Source organism: Lissotriton helveticus, chromosome 7 (genome assembly GCF_964261635.1).
Source record: "Lissotriton helveticus chromosome 7, aLisHel1.1, whole genome shotgun sequence".
NCBI classification, from domain to species: Eukaryota; Metazoa; Chordata; class Amphibia; order Caudata; family Salamandridae; genus Lissotriton; species Lissotriton helveticus.
Genome location: NC_136068.1, coordinates 649203931 through 649219852, shown reverse-complemented (window position 1 = coordinate 649219852; position 15922 = coordinate 649203931).

Here is a 15922-nt window from a genome sequence, read left to right as displayed (position 1 = left end):
GCCTCTTTCTGTACTTCTTTTGCCTCTTTCTGCACTTCTCTTGGCTTTTTCTGTACTTCTCTTGCTTCTTTCTGTACCTCTCTTGCCTCTTTTTGTACCTCACCTGCCTCTTTCTGTACCTCTTGTGCCTCTTTATGTACTTCACTTGCCTCTTCCTGCGCTTTTTTGCTTCTTTCTGTACTTCTCTTGCCTCTTTCTGTACTTCTCTTGTCTCTTTCTGTAACTTTACTGCCCTTTTCTGTACCTCACTTGCCTCTTTTTGCACTTCTCTTGTTTCTTTCTGCACCTGTTTTTGCAAATGTCTGAATCTCTCATTCCTCTTTCTGCACCCCTCTTCCCTATTTCTCTACCTCTCTTCCTTCTTTCTGCACTTTTCTTGCTTCCTTCTGCACTGCTCTTGCTTCTTTCTGCACCTCTTGGCTGTCGAAACTTGCGACCTCATTGGGAATGACTGGCACTCCTAGGGAAGGTGGCCTTCTGGGGTCAGCAGACAACCATGTCTGGGGCTGCTTTGTCACTAAAGCAGTTATTTTTGCAGCAGCCCATTTTTCTTAAAGGAAAACAGGATGCATAAAAAAATTAAACGTTTTTGTTTCATTTTCTAAGTTCAGAGAGTGGTCCCTGGGACACAGCCCGCTCTGAAGAAATGTTTGCGCATCCATTCACAAAGGGGAAGGGGTCCCTCGGGGACCCCTTCCCGTTTGCAAATGGTTTACCACCTTCTTGAAGAGGGTGGTAAATTGTGATCGTTTTTCGACCGCAAATGCGGTCCCAAAACATTCTTACATGGGGTTCAGAGTCAATATTAGGAAGGGATGTGCTTGAAACGCCCCTTCCTAATAGCGAGTCCCTAATCCTATTTAGCAAGTTGCAAATCAATTTGTGACTCACAAAATAGGATTAGTATATGGGCCAAAGGTTTTTTGCAGGCGCAAACGGGTCAAAAACCCATTTGCACGCACAAAAAATTGTTGTACATCTGGCCCATAATGCTTTCTTTCACAAAGGCCCTATAGTAAATGTATAAATATATAGCTGAATTGACATTTTCTGTACCAGCAGCATATTTTTCCAATTTCGTTTCATTCATTCATATTACTTCACAATTTTTTTTTATACCAGCCATTTCTAAGATGTTGACTCACTCTCCAGAGAAAGGGACTGATATAGACTTCGGCGGATTGGTACTCCATCGTAGATTATCCTGTCCAGCTTTCCTGTCCACCTTATTACCAGTGTATTAGGATATAATGCTGACTGGCTAACAGCTGCATTTGTGATGGAGTACCCACCTACCAAACTGTAAATCAGGCACTAAGCCTACAGTTTGTTTTGGCCAGTTTGTCTCTCCAAACTCCCCTTTCTGTTTACCTTTTCTGGTTCCCAAGGTCCAGCTATTAAATAAACTATTTTTTTATGATCAATGATATTGGTGGGCAGATGACAATTGTCTTCTAGTTGAATTTATGCCCTGTGCTTTCATTTAAATAATTATTTGCAGTCAAAAATATTGTTGCATGGATATTACAGATCAAATTGAAAAACAAGTGCATTTTGATTTTATCTTCTTTCAGATAAGCACCTAAATAAACATTATAGTTAAACACTCACAATACAGAGCTTCTGTGTTATTTATGCATAACAATGATGAGACATGCATTGAGATGCTTGGCTACTTTATTAGAAAGTGACAGATAGGCCAATCATGATTATAAAAAAGCTTGTGAAGAATCTTGATTGAAGGCAATGTTTTGCATGAAAAGGCTGGACATAAGAAAATCCAATTAGCTGTCACCAGGCCTCTGTGCGATGAATGAAGTATTACAAAGGCTTGACAGCCACATCCTTTAAAAGACAAGAACATAAAATGTATTAAACCACTCATGGTTAGAAAGAGATCAGAAATCAAACACCAGCAAAAAGTTAATTTCCCCAAACGATCATCCTTCACAGAAGTAGACCAAAGGCATGTTTCCACTCAATAACACGCAGAGCAATCATTCCACTCAACACTTTATCATGAAAATGATTCCAGTCAGTAACCAATAAGGACTCCTTTCAATGCAAACACTGATTGGTGAAGTGGCTATTCTACTCAGGCAGTTACCATATACATTTATTCATCTTAAAACAACCTTATTCACCAAAATAAGCCATTCAATTAAGTACCAGCTTAACTGATCATTTCACATCCAGGCCACATAAAAAAAGTTTTCAAATCACAGCCACACAAATTATTCCACTCAAACATCAGTTAAATAGCTCAAGTACCAAACAGGAAATCATAGCAATTTGTATAGTGCCAGAAAGTGTCATTGTACTCACAATCCACTCAATCTGTCACTAAGTAGGAATTATTTCCATTGTGCTATTGGACCTGATTGTTCTGTTGCACTACCTAGACCAACACCATTGACAATAAGCGCCAATTGATCTGATTACATGATTCAAGCCAATGAGAGTGAGTAGTGCAGTCTCCTTTAACTACTGAAGTTGCAATTAAGAAGTATTTTGAGATTAAAATGTAAAATAAATTACTAGGCCAAGATTATGCAGCACATTCAGTCTAAACGCAAAGCACAAAACCTTTCAATGAAGAAAACTCAGGTACTGAACCCAGATCATGGGATTTATAAGAAAATAATAGCAAAGTAATTAATTTGTTTGCACAACAAAATGGCACAGAATACATGTTCTGAAACAATGTGCTGGCATAGAGTATTATATAAAAGAGACAGCTGTGCATTCTGAGGGTACTGGCTGATAATAACTAATCTGGCAGAGAGTATTACCAATCCAATAGTCTGCTGCTGATGGTAAAAAAGTATCAGAAACAGAAGTGACATCTACCCAAATTTAAAACAGTTTTGTCTAAAAAATATTCATAACTCATTGCAGGAGATAAATATTCTAGTTTAACATCTGTTAAATGTATGTCATACACTTGATACAGAATATGTCTGTAATTATCTAAAAAAAAATCTTGGATCAGGAATGAAATTGCCAAGCCTTCCCAAAATAGAAACTATTACCTAAATTAACGACCCAGAAGACCACCAACAAGTCCACCATTTTCTCCTCCAAAAAGACAATTAACAAGTCCACCATGTTCTCCTCCGCCAAGCAGGCCTTCAAGAAGGCCCCCTTTTCCTCCAAGAAGACCCCCAAGAAGCCCATTCGGCCCCAAAATTGTGTCCTGGTCTTCAGAAAAAGTTATTATAAAGATCCAATATTTTTTCACTTCTAAAATTGTGTATTTAAAAATGTGTCTCTTTGATATTGCCATGACATCATACAGAATTACAATGTAAAGTTACCATATAAATAAAAAAAAAAACATCCTAATAAGTTGTTGAAAGTGCAGCACGAAAAAGATTGCGAGTCAAAGGCATGTGCTGATGACAAGGAATGTGTGCAGCGAGTGAACATTTTCTTCATTGATGCGTTTTTAAGGTTATCAGACGGACATGGGCAATTGATAATTGGCCTCTTTCAGCATTCTTTTTTCATAGCTCAGCCTAGCGCGCACACACTATAAAAGTGTATAAGTGCTAAATATATGAGGCATATTGGCACTACATTGCTCTGCCCTTTCATGGCTGGCTTGTGAAAATTTAAAATTACATATCTGAGTTAAATGTTGCTGAAAGTTCTATTACCTTTTCTTCTAGCTTCTCACTATGAACGTGGGGCCCAATTTACAAAGGTAATGTTTCGGTCTTAAGTTTTACTGAAATTGGACTTTTGGTCTCAGTTAAACTTAAGACCAAAACTTAAGTGAAACTGAGTGAAAAGTCTAACTTTTCTACTCGTGAATGCCCTTTGTGAATACCGAAAGTCGTAAAGTTGGACCTTTTTGGTCTAAGTTTACCTTTGTGGATTGTGCTCCTGGATTTTATTATTTCCTTCCTCACTATGTGTTTGCTTTGCAAATTATAACAATCTCACTGGTCTGAACGGCTCTGCACACAAATATGATGCCATGCTCAATTTTAATCCCCCATTTTGGTCCATAATGCCGGATCAAGCAATAAAAAACAACAGTTGTACATTTCTTATGAATTGCATGCAGATACAAAAAATTGTAAAGACATTTTGACAAAAATCAGTATCCCAATAGTTCTCGTTTCACTGTACATATGAAGGAATAAGAAGAGTAAAACGTGCGTGGGATGACAAAGGTTACCAACATTTTTATGTGCTGTCAGAAGCTTCAAACAGTTTTAAATATGTTTAAAACAAGTAGAATAATATTGAAATCTTGTTAGGAATTTGTAATTAGTGAGACTGATTTAACCCACTTGCTATACATGTAGTCAATGTTTGAATTCTTGGTGCCAAGGCTTTAAATTATAGAATATTCCGTACATTTGAGATTATATTGAGAATCATTGTTATATTTTCTATGCTTTTCAGATTTAGCTCTCCCCATTTCATACTATAAAACATTACAAAAAGCGGAATTAGTTAAAACATGTTCTTTATTAAACATTGCATTTGAAAGGTGAAACGTTCTGAAACATTTTTGTTTGTTTATAAATGGGAGATTGCGTTTTCCAAATAAAAACAAATAGCTCCAATGTGCAGGGGGATTTGTCCCTGGCCATTAAGGCTATTTTATATTTTTGCTGCACCAGTACACTATGCTTTGAATGGCAGATATGAGTGGATATTAATACCAATCCCCCTACTAATAGGTGAAGAGACAGCCACTATGACCTGGCAGACCTTCGGGGTATGGGTCACTGTAGCAGGAGTTACTGTCAGTGTAACCAGCTGAGGCTCTGCCAAAGTTAACCCAGTGGTGCTCCGACTTCTAAATAAGATGGAAGAACCATAGGTTTGGTGGAAAGGGAAGATAGCCACTTTTTTCTCCCGCTTTGTTAGAACATAAATGAGGCCCTAGGTATTTGTCAAGTACTAAAATGTTGTATTTACTTTTAATTACTTAAACTACTTTAAAGGTGATTAGGGAAGTTGATTTTGTATTTAAAGAATGAATAAACACATAGGTGCCTATTTATGAGGCCCTTTGCAACGCTCTTACAGCAACGCTCTTACACCATGCAATGAGATGCAAGAGCAACACAAACCTTAAGACAGATTTTTGAAGCTACGCTGAGCCACTTTGCATAGCTCTGAGGGGCTCCAAAAACCTAGAGTAACGCAACACAGGGCAAATCTCTGCATTGAGTTACTCTGCCCTGGGTAGGCATTTCAGGGGTGTTGCGTTGGTGATCCCATGCAACTCCCATGGATTTTGATGCATCCTCAGATTTACCAGAATTTGGAAAACTGGTGATTCATCAACATCTTATACCTTCCAAGGGGAGGCATAACGAGGAGAAATAGCTCTATTTCTCCTCCTTTCTTCATCTTTCTACATGTGCTGCATTCTACAGCACAACAAGCAAGAGAAATATGACTCCCAGGATAGCTTTTGTGCAGGAAGGTGCTCCTTTCGACACAAAATGAATCCTGCATGCAACAAAGGCACAGTTGTTCTACGGTGCAAGGGTGCCTGCATTGGTCCTTGGCTGCCAAAATTGTGCCAGCTCAAGGAAAAGGATAGGACAGTGCTGTAGTGCCTTAAATACAATGTATTCCTGAGAGGTAACAGCAGTGGAGAAGCGGGGTGGGGCACTGCATTACTTCCCCATAAATAAGGCCCCTGATGAGCAATTTAATTTGGAGTACTTTTTCAATAACATTTCTAACATTTATTCAAACTTTCATGATTTAGTATGTGTTTATTACAAACATACTTTCTTCTTTTTACATTTAACAACTTTTAAGTTTCACCTTCTTAAGTTAAAAAGGACTAACTGCTCTTTCTTGATAAATTGTCTTTTTGAGTAATCATATTTCCTGAATCAAGGTGTGATTAACCATATCTGGACCATCACAACGTTTGTCAGATAAGATTGTTTCCAGGGAGTATTTCAGTTGTTTACATGTGTTTGTTCCTGGTCATGCCATGGCTTTAGAGTAATTTAGAAACAGAGAAATAAAGAAATTAGATTTACCAGTACTCCTGATAAAGTACCAAGCAGAGGTCCTAGAAGATTTTTATGCAAATAAACAAAAGCAATAAACACATTAATAATAATGAGATATCATAATTCTCATCTCTATTAACAGTAACTGTTATGTAGAAGTTACAAGGGAGCAGTGGTCCCCACACACACACACACACACACCCACACTCCCTTAAACCCATGCATTCACATGCAGATATGCACACACACACCCATTCACAACAAGCACTCACAAATAGACATGCATTTATACGTACAAGCATACAACAAACAGTCAATAAAATCAACACTTACCTGCTGCAGCTCTCGGGTGGGAAGCCTTGTATGTGCCAGGAGGGTTGGGACTGCTGCTTCCCATGTCAGCCAATGAGGGCAGGCAGCAGTCCCTACATCATCACAGGAGTAGGATGGGGTCAGAGAGACTGCTTACCCCACCCACTCTGTGACAAGGTGTCATTGATAGGCACTCGGCCCTGGGCACTTCAAAGTCCACATTTGTAAAGCGCACAATCACCCGTAAGGGTCTCTAGGCGCTGGGGGGCCGTCGGGGAGATTAAGCGAGCTATTGCCCAGAGTCACATGGTGCTGGGCTAACCTGCCGCCGGAGCCGGGGATCGAACCGTGGTCCCCAGATTCCAGCGTCAGTCGCCCTGGCCGCGGCGCCACACCTCTCCCTTCAGGACTTAAAGCTGAAGCGCCCAGGCAAGATGCTATCTCTGACGCTCCCTCTATTATCAGGAGGGAGAGGCCCTCAAAGACCTTTGCGAAGCTAAAGAGGTTATGCCTACAGGAGTTGTGACATTTCTGCCTAGCAAAGTTCAGCTCAGGCAGGCCGGAGCCTGCAGCCTTAGCGCATGTCTAGCTCGTGGCTGCCCAACCTGACAAAAAAGAGTGTTTGTCAAACTGACCTTTGCTCAGCCTGACAAACACTGTTTATGTCTAAAGGATGCAGAGACATGGCCACTACTGTTTATTAATAATGACAACATGTGGACAGAGCAGTTTATTCATCACAAAAAATTCACAGCCATGCAATAATGCAAAAGTACGCACTGATAGACAGTATTACATGTTACCACAACAAAATGTAAATTAGAACAGCACACCAAATACCCGGAAGAATGATCCAAGCTATGACCGGTCACATTGCAACACAGTAGGGGTAAAGATGGTATAATTTCTGATCAAAATGATATGCTCCTAGAAAGTTGTATGCATGTGAAATGATGCGTAAAAACACAAGAGAAAGTAAAACTGGAGTGATATTGCATCATTACATGGCAAGATGTTGTATAGTGCATACTGATGACATGTTGGAGTTAAAGGAATGCCTTAATGACATTTAATTGCAAAAATGTAATTTATTTAAAATACAATTAGTCCCTTCATTGCTGAGAATATAACTGATAGATTACCTTCATGAATTTGCATGTAATTGTTTTGCTTTACCTGAATTATTGCCCCCATTTCTTGAATCTGCATCTAGGAAAAACGCTGGAAAGGAGTTTAAAAAGTGAGGAAGAGGTACTCCTTTTTTGTAATGAAAACACAGACAGACAAGGAATGCTAGTGTATTGTAGCCTTTGCATGGAACATTGCTTTCCTGAAGAGTTAGATTCCTTCTAATACAATTGTCAGTCCAACATTCATGTAAAAGGGCACCGGTCTCTCTAACGATCTTGATAGTTATCACTTGAGTTGACAGTGACTCTAAATCTATCAAAGACATTTTGATTTCTTAAAATCTTTTTATAGTTCTATTATTTATGTTTATTGTAATTATGCTATTAAGGGCCATTTTAATCTTTGCCATATTTGTCATTTTATAAAAATGTTATTGTTATTTGGTCACAGTAGACCTCACATTTTGAACATAAAAACAAAGGGGCAGATCTACAAGGAAGTGCCGCAGCATGGCACAGCAGGCCCTTTGGCTGTGCCACGCTGTGTCACTTCCAAAGGACAGGGATCGGACATATTTACAAGAGTATGTTGCATCTCTGTGCTTCCCCCTGCACTGGTGCAGGAACCCTCATGGTTGCAAGGGTGCCTGCGTCATGGGGAGATTGTTTTTGTGCAGGAAGGGACACCTTCCTGCACAAAAACAAACACTACAGGCATTTGCCTCTATCAATGCATGGTTTAGGAAAAAACAAGGAGAAATTTAGAAAAAATTCCTCGTTGTGGCTCACTGTGCCACCTCTAGGGTGGTGTAGCATTCAGATGCATCTCCAGATTTACGATTTCTCATAAATCTGGAGATGTGTCTTGTTCCATGGGTGTTGCGTGGGAACACCCACAGCAACACCCATGGAACGCCACTTCAACGCGAAGTGCTGCGTGTGAAGGGGCCGTATTTACAAGGAGAGGAAAAGTCACACAGGGTGGCTTTTCCTGTCCTTGTAAATATGGAGGAGCCCCCTGAGCCACCAGTACGTCAGGAACATTGATGTACTGGTGAAGCAGGGGGCATGTAAATCTGCCCCATAGTAAAGAACATGCATGGTGGTGATATGTACAGCAATACAAAACAAAGACCTATGTTTTGTTGCCTTAAGCAAAAAAGTTACTTTGAATAACATAGCAGTAGAGATGCAAAATAAGAGTTTATTTGGAATATAGAAATATGTAAAGTTATAGGAAGTATCAAAATAAGCAGGTGTGAGTAGCAGAGAGTAGCGATAAAAGGCTGATCAGATTATATCATTGCAAAATACTTTCAGTCACTATTTGAAGACAGAGAGGCACAACCTACAGTTCTAAAGTCCTTTTTTGTGAAATGGTTCCCAACACACTCTGAATGACTCATTTGTCAGTCCGCTACCATACGTAGGTCATAACAAAGAGTAAATCACAAGACCCACATTATTATTAAAAGAGAACGCATCACACTCTGGAGATATGCCACTACGACAGTGTCTTTAAGTTAGAGATATTTGTGGATGGCATTAGTACAACAGGGCTGTTTTGTGATTTATGTTTGGAGTCCATGAGTCTTTCAATATCATTTTGAATGGAGCTTGAATTATTGCACATTTGGCCACATCATTATACCTATAGTTGCTTGACTCATTATAGGGGGTAAGAATGAAAGTAACAATGTCTGTAAACAGTACTGTAATATGCTATCATTTTATGGAGCAGGATGGGAAAGAATTTGTAAGCACCAAAAACATTAGGATAAATTGACTGTATTACAAGATGCCATTAGTAAGAATGTGGGTCAAGGGGAAGTAATGCATTTCTTCATTATCAAGGTAGACCGATTACAGGAGGGAATGTTTAGGAAAAGGATAAGCATGTTTTATGATGTGTAAAGGTTTTGCTTTGCTATCAGTTTTACTTGTTGTCCATTTATATCTTTACTGACATTCAATTATTGTCTAATAAGTGATGGCAAATTCACCACAGAATACAACTTCACCAATTTTTACGATTTTAGCAGAATTTGGAGAGATTTGACAACAGCAATGACTGCAGGATAATGGAGGTATTATGCAACTCTTTGGGAACAAATGAAGAATTTGTTAAAACACATACATTGAAAGAAGGAAAACACGAAAAAGCTTCTTAGTTAGATGCTTCATATACAAATAAAAATACCATATTTCACAGGCCGTAAAATGTTAAATGATTTAAGGAAGCACCAACTAATCTGATAAAGAGGTTTCCGGGTATCAAGAACCCTCCAAAAAATTGAATACCTTGAAAAACCCCTACAGTCATCAATGCCTCATGGGTAACATATCAGGTGGAATCAGGAAGAAAAGTATCTCTACTCTGTTTATTGCTTATGCAACAGGCCGCCATGTGATAATTTCAAGAGAAGTGAGTACTAGAGCACCAAAGCTGGGTGAAAAATATCCACGGATGAAGCCCTGGAATCATGGATTAAATGCACTCTCACACTACATTATGTTGGGACAATTGAGCAGATAATTCAACAAACAGGTGTATAGTACAATGACTACCAATAAGTTGTGAATATCCCAAGGTAACAGGAGACAAATGACTTCTTTTGCCTCTTTCTCCTCTTCTTCTGCCTCTTTCTGCACTTCTCTCACTTCTTTCAGCACTTCCCTTGGCTTTTTGTGTACTTCTATTTCCTCTTTATGCACTTCACTTTCTTCTTTCTGCAATTCACTTGCCTCTTTCTGTACTTCTCTTCCCTCTTTTTGTGCTTCTCTTCCCTCTTGTTGCACTTCTCTTTCCTCTTTCTACACTTCTAATACCTCTTTCTGCACTTATCTTCCTTCTTTCTACATTTCTCTTACCTCTTTCTGTACTACTGTTGCAAATGTATGTACCCCACTTGCCTCTTTCTGCACTTCTCTTGCCTCTTTCTGCACTTCACTTGCCTATTTGTGCACCTTAGTTGCCTCTTTCTGTACCTCTCTTGCCTCTTTTTGCACCTCACTTGCCTCTTTCTGTACTTCTTTTGCCTCTTTCTGCACTTCTCTTGGCTTTTTCTGTACTTCTCTTGCTTCTTTCTGTACCTCTCTTGCCTCTTTTTGTACCTCACCTGCCTCTTTCTGTACCTCTTGTGCCTCTTTATGTACTTCACTTGCCTCTTCCTGCACTTTTTTGCTTCTTTCTGTACTTCTCTTGCCTCTTTCTGTACTTCTCTTGTCTCTTTCTGTAACTTTACTGCCCTTTTCTGTACCTCACTTGCCTCTTTTTGCACTTCTCTTGTTTCTTTCTGCACCTGTTTTTGCAAATGTCTGAATCTCTCATTCCTCTTTCTGCACCCCTCTTCCCTATTTCTCTACCTCTCTTCCTTCTTTCTGCACTTTTCTTGCTTCCTTCTGCACTGCTCTTGCTTCTTTCTGCACCTCTTGGCTGTCGAAACTTGCGACCTCATTGGGAATGACTGGCACTCCTAGGGAAGGTGGCCTTCTGGGGTCAGCAGACAACCATGTCTGGGGCTGCTTTGTCACTAAAGCAGTTATTTTTGCAGCAGCCCATTTTTCTTAAAGGAAAACAGGATGCATAAAAAAATTTAACATTTTTGTTTCATTTTCTAAGTTCAGAGAGTGGTCCCTGGGACACAGCCCGCTCTGAAGAAATGTTTGCGCATCCATTCACAAAGGGGAAGGGGTCCCTCGGGGACCCCTTCCCGTTTGCAAATGGTTTACCACCTTCTTGAAGAGGGTGGTAAATTGTGATAGTTTTTCGACCGCAAATGCGGTCCCAAAACATTCTTACATGGGGTTCAGAGTCAATATTAGGAAGGGATGTGCTTGAAACGCCCCTTCCTAATAGCGAGTCCCTAATCCTATTTAGCAAGTTGCAAATCAATTTGTGACTCACAAAATAGGATTAGTATATGGGCCAAAGGTTTTTTGCAGGCGCAAACGGGTCAAAAACCCATTTGCACGCACAAAAAATTGTTGTACATCTGGCCCATAATGCTTTCTTTCACAAAGGCCCTATAGTAAATGTATAAATATATAGCTGAATTGACATTTTCTGTACCAGCAGCATATTTTTCCAATTTCCTTTCATTCATTCATATTACTTCACAATTTTTTTTTATACCAGCCATTTCTAAGATGTTGACTCACTCTCCAGAGAAAGGGACTGATATAGACTTCGGCGGATTGGTACTCCATCGTAGATTATCCTGTCCAGCTTTCCTGTCCACCTTATTAAAAGTGTATTAGGATATAATGCTGACTGGCTAACAGCTGCATTTGTGATGGAGTACCCACCTACCAAACTGTAAATCAGGCACTAAGCCTACAGTTTGTTTTGGCCAGTTTGTCTCTCCAAACTCCCCTTTCTGTTTACCTTTTCTGGTTCCCAAGGTCCAGCTATTAAATAAACTATTTTTTTATGATCAATGATATTGGTGGTCAGATGACAATTGTCTTCTAGTTGAATTTATGCCCTGTGCTTTCATTTAAATAATTATTTGCAGTCAAAAATGTTGTTGCATGGATATTACAGATCAAATTGAAAAACAAGTGCATTTTGATTTTATCTTCTTTCAGATAAGGACCTAAATAAACATTATAGTTAAACACTCACAATACAGAGCTTCTGTGTTATTTATGCATAACAATGATGAGACATGCATTGAGATGCTTGGCTACTTTATTAGAAAGTGACAGATAGGCCAATCATGATTATAAAAAAGCTTGTGAAGAATCTTGATTGAAGGCAATGTTTTGCATGAAAAGGCTGGACATAAGAAAATCCAATTAGCTGTCACCAGGCCTCTGTGCGATGAATGAAGTATTACAAAGGCTTGACAGCCACATCTTTTAAAAGACAAGAACATAAAATGTATTAAACCACTCATGGTTAGAAAGAGATCAGAAATCAAACACCAGCAAAAAGTTAATTTCCCCAAACGATCATCCTTCACAGAAGTAGACCAAAGGCATGTTTCCACTCAATAACACGCAGAGCAATCATTCCACTCAACACTTTATCATGAAAATGATTCCAGTCAGTAACCAATAAGGACTCCTTTCAATGCAAACACTGATTGGTGAAGTGGCTATTCTACTCAGGCAGTTACCATATACATTTATTCATCTTAAAACAACCTTATTCACCAAAATAAGCCATTCAATTAAGTACCAGCTTAACTGATCATTTCACATCCAGGCCACATAAAAAAATGTTTTCAAATCACAGCCACACAAATTATTCCACTCAAACATCAGTTAAATAGCTCAAGTACCAAACAGGAAATCATAGCAATTTGTATAGTGCCAGAAAGTGTCATTGTACTCACAATCCACTCAATCTGTCACTAAGTAGGAATTATTTCCATTGTGCTATTGGACCTGATTGTTCTGTTGCACTACCTAGACCAACACCATTGACAATAAGCGCCAATTGATCTGATTACATGATTCAAGCCAATGAGAGTGAGTAGTGCAGTCTCCTTTAACTACTGAAGTTGCAATTAAGAAGTATTTTGAGATTAAAATGTAAAATAAATTACTAGGCCAAGATTATGCAGCACATTCAGTCTAAACGCAAAGCACAAAACCTTTCAATGAAGAAAACTCAGGTACTGAACCCAGATCATGGGATTTATAAGAAAATAATAGCAAAGTAATTAATTTGTTTGCACAACAAAATGGCACAGAATACATGTTCTGAAACAATGTGCTGGCATAGAGTATTATATAAAAGAGACAGCTGTGCGTTCTGAGGGTACTGGCTGATAATAACTAATCTGGCAGAGAGTATTACCAATCCAATAGTCTGCTGCTGATGGTAAAAAAGTATCAGAAACAGAAGTGACATCTACCCAAATTTAAAACAGTTTTGTCTAAAAAATATTCATAACTCATTGCAGGAGATAAATATTCTAGTTTAACATCTGTTAAATGTATGTCATACACTTGATACAGAATATGTCTGTAATTATCTAAAAAAAATTCTTGGATCAGGAATGAAATTGCCAAGCCTTCCCAAAATAGAAACTATTACCTAAATTAACGACCCAGAAGACCACCAACAAGTCCACCATTTTCTCCTCCAAAAAGACAATTAACAAGTCCACCATGTTCTCCTCCGCCAAGCAGGCCTTCAAGAAGGCCCCCTTTTCCTCCAAGAAGACCCCCAAGAAGCCCATTCGGCCCCAAAATTGTGTCCTGGTCTTCAGAAAAAGTTAAATATAAAGATCCAATATTTTTTCACTTCTAAAATTGTGTATTTAAAAATGTGTCTCTTTGATATTGCCATGACATCATACAGAATTACAATGTAAAGTTACCATATAAATAAAAAAAGACCATCCTGATAAGTTGTTGAAAGTGCAGCACGAAAAAGATTGGAGTCAAAGGCATGTGCTGATGACAAGGAATGTGTGCAGCGAGTGAACATTTTCTTCATTGATGCGTTTTTAAGGTTATCAGACGGACATGGGCAATTGATAATTGGCCTCTTTCAGCATTCTTTTTTCATAGCTCAGCCTAGCGCACACACACTATAAAACTGTATAAGTGCTAAATATATGAGGCATATTCGCACTACATTGCTCTGCCCTTTCATGGCTGGCTTGTGAAAATTTAAAATTACATATCTGAGTTAAATGTTGCTGAAAGTTCTATTACCTTTTCTGCTAGCTTCTCACTATGAACGTGGGGCCCAATTTACAAAGGTAATGTTTCGGTCTTAAGTTTTACTGAAATTGGACTTTTGGTCTCAGTTAAACTTAAGACCAAAACCTAAGTGAAACTGAGTGAAAAGTCTAACTTTTCTACTCGTGAATGCCCTTTGTGAATACCGAAAGTCGTAAAGTTGGACCTTTTTGGTCTAAGTTTACCTTTGTGGATTGTGCTCCTGGATTTTATTATTTCCTTCCTCACTATGTGTTTGCTTTGCAAATTATAACAATCTCACTGGTCTGAACGGCTCTGCACACAAATATGATGCCATGCTCAATTTTAATCGCCCATTTTGGTCCATAATGCCGGATCAAGCAATAAAAAACAACAGTTGTACATTTCTTATGAATTGCATGCAGATACAAAAAATTGTAAAGACATTTTGACAAAAATCAGTATCCCAATAGTTCTCGTTTCACTGTACATATGAAGGATTAAGAAGAGTAAAACGTGCGTGGGATGACAAAGGTTACCAACATTTTTATGTGCTGTCAGAAGCTTCAAACAGTTTTAAATATGTTTAAAACAAGTAGAATAATATTGAAATCTTTTTAGGAATTTGTAATTAGTGAGACTGATTTAACCCACTTGCTATACATGTAGTCAATGTTTGAATTCTTGGTGCCAAGGCTTTAAATTATAGAATATTCCATACATTTGAGATTATATTGAGAATCATTGTTATATTTTCTATGCTTTTCAGATTTAGCTCTCCCCATTTCATACTATAAAACATTACAAAAAGCGGAATTAGTTAAAACATGTTCTTTATTAAACATTGCATTTGAAAGGTGAAACGTTCTGAAACATTTTTGTTTGTTTATAAATGGGAGATTGCGTTTTCCAAATAAAAACAAATAGCTCCAATGTGCAGGGGGATTTGTCCCTGGCCATTAAGGCTATTTTATATTTTTGCTGCACCAGTACACTATGCTTTGAATGGCAGATATGAGTGGATATTAATACCAATCCCCCTACTAATAGGTGAAGAGACAGCCACTATGACCTGGCAGACCTTCGGGGTATGGGTCACTGTAGCAGGAGTTACTGTCAGTGTAACCAGCTGAGGCTCTGCCAAAGTTAACCCAGTGGTGCTCCGACTTCTAAATGAGATGGAAGAACCGTAGGTTTGGTGGAAAGGGAAGATAGCCACTTTAACTATTTTCTTCCGCTTTGTTAGAACATAAATGAGGCCCTAGGTATTTGTCAAGTACTAAAATGTTGTATTTACTTTTAATTACTTAAACTACTTTAAAGGTGATTAGGGAAGTTGATTTTGTATTTAAAGAATGAATAAACACATAGGTGCCTATTTATGAGGCCCTTTGCATCGCTCTTACACCATGCAATGAGATGCAAGAGCAACACAAACCTTAAGACAGATTTTTGAAGCTACGCTGAGCCACTTTGCATAGCTCTGAGGGGCTTCAAAAACCTAGAGTAACGCAACACAGGGCAAATCTCTGCATTGAGTTACTCTGCCCTGGGTAGGCATTTCAGGGGTGTTGCGTTGGTGATCCCATGCAACTCCCATGGATTTTGATGCATCCTCAGATTTACCAGAATTTGGAAAACTGGTGATTCATCGACATCTTACACCTTCCAAGGGGAGGCATAACGAGGAGAAATAGCTCTATTTCTCCTCCTTTCTTCATCTTTCTACATGTGCTGCATTCTACAGCACAACAAGCAAGAGAAATATGACTCCCAGGATAGCTTTTGTGCAGGAAGGTGCTCCTTTCGACACAAAAT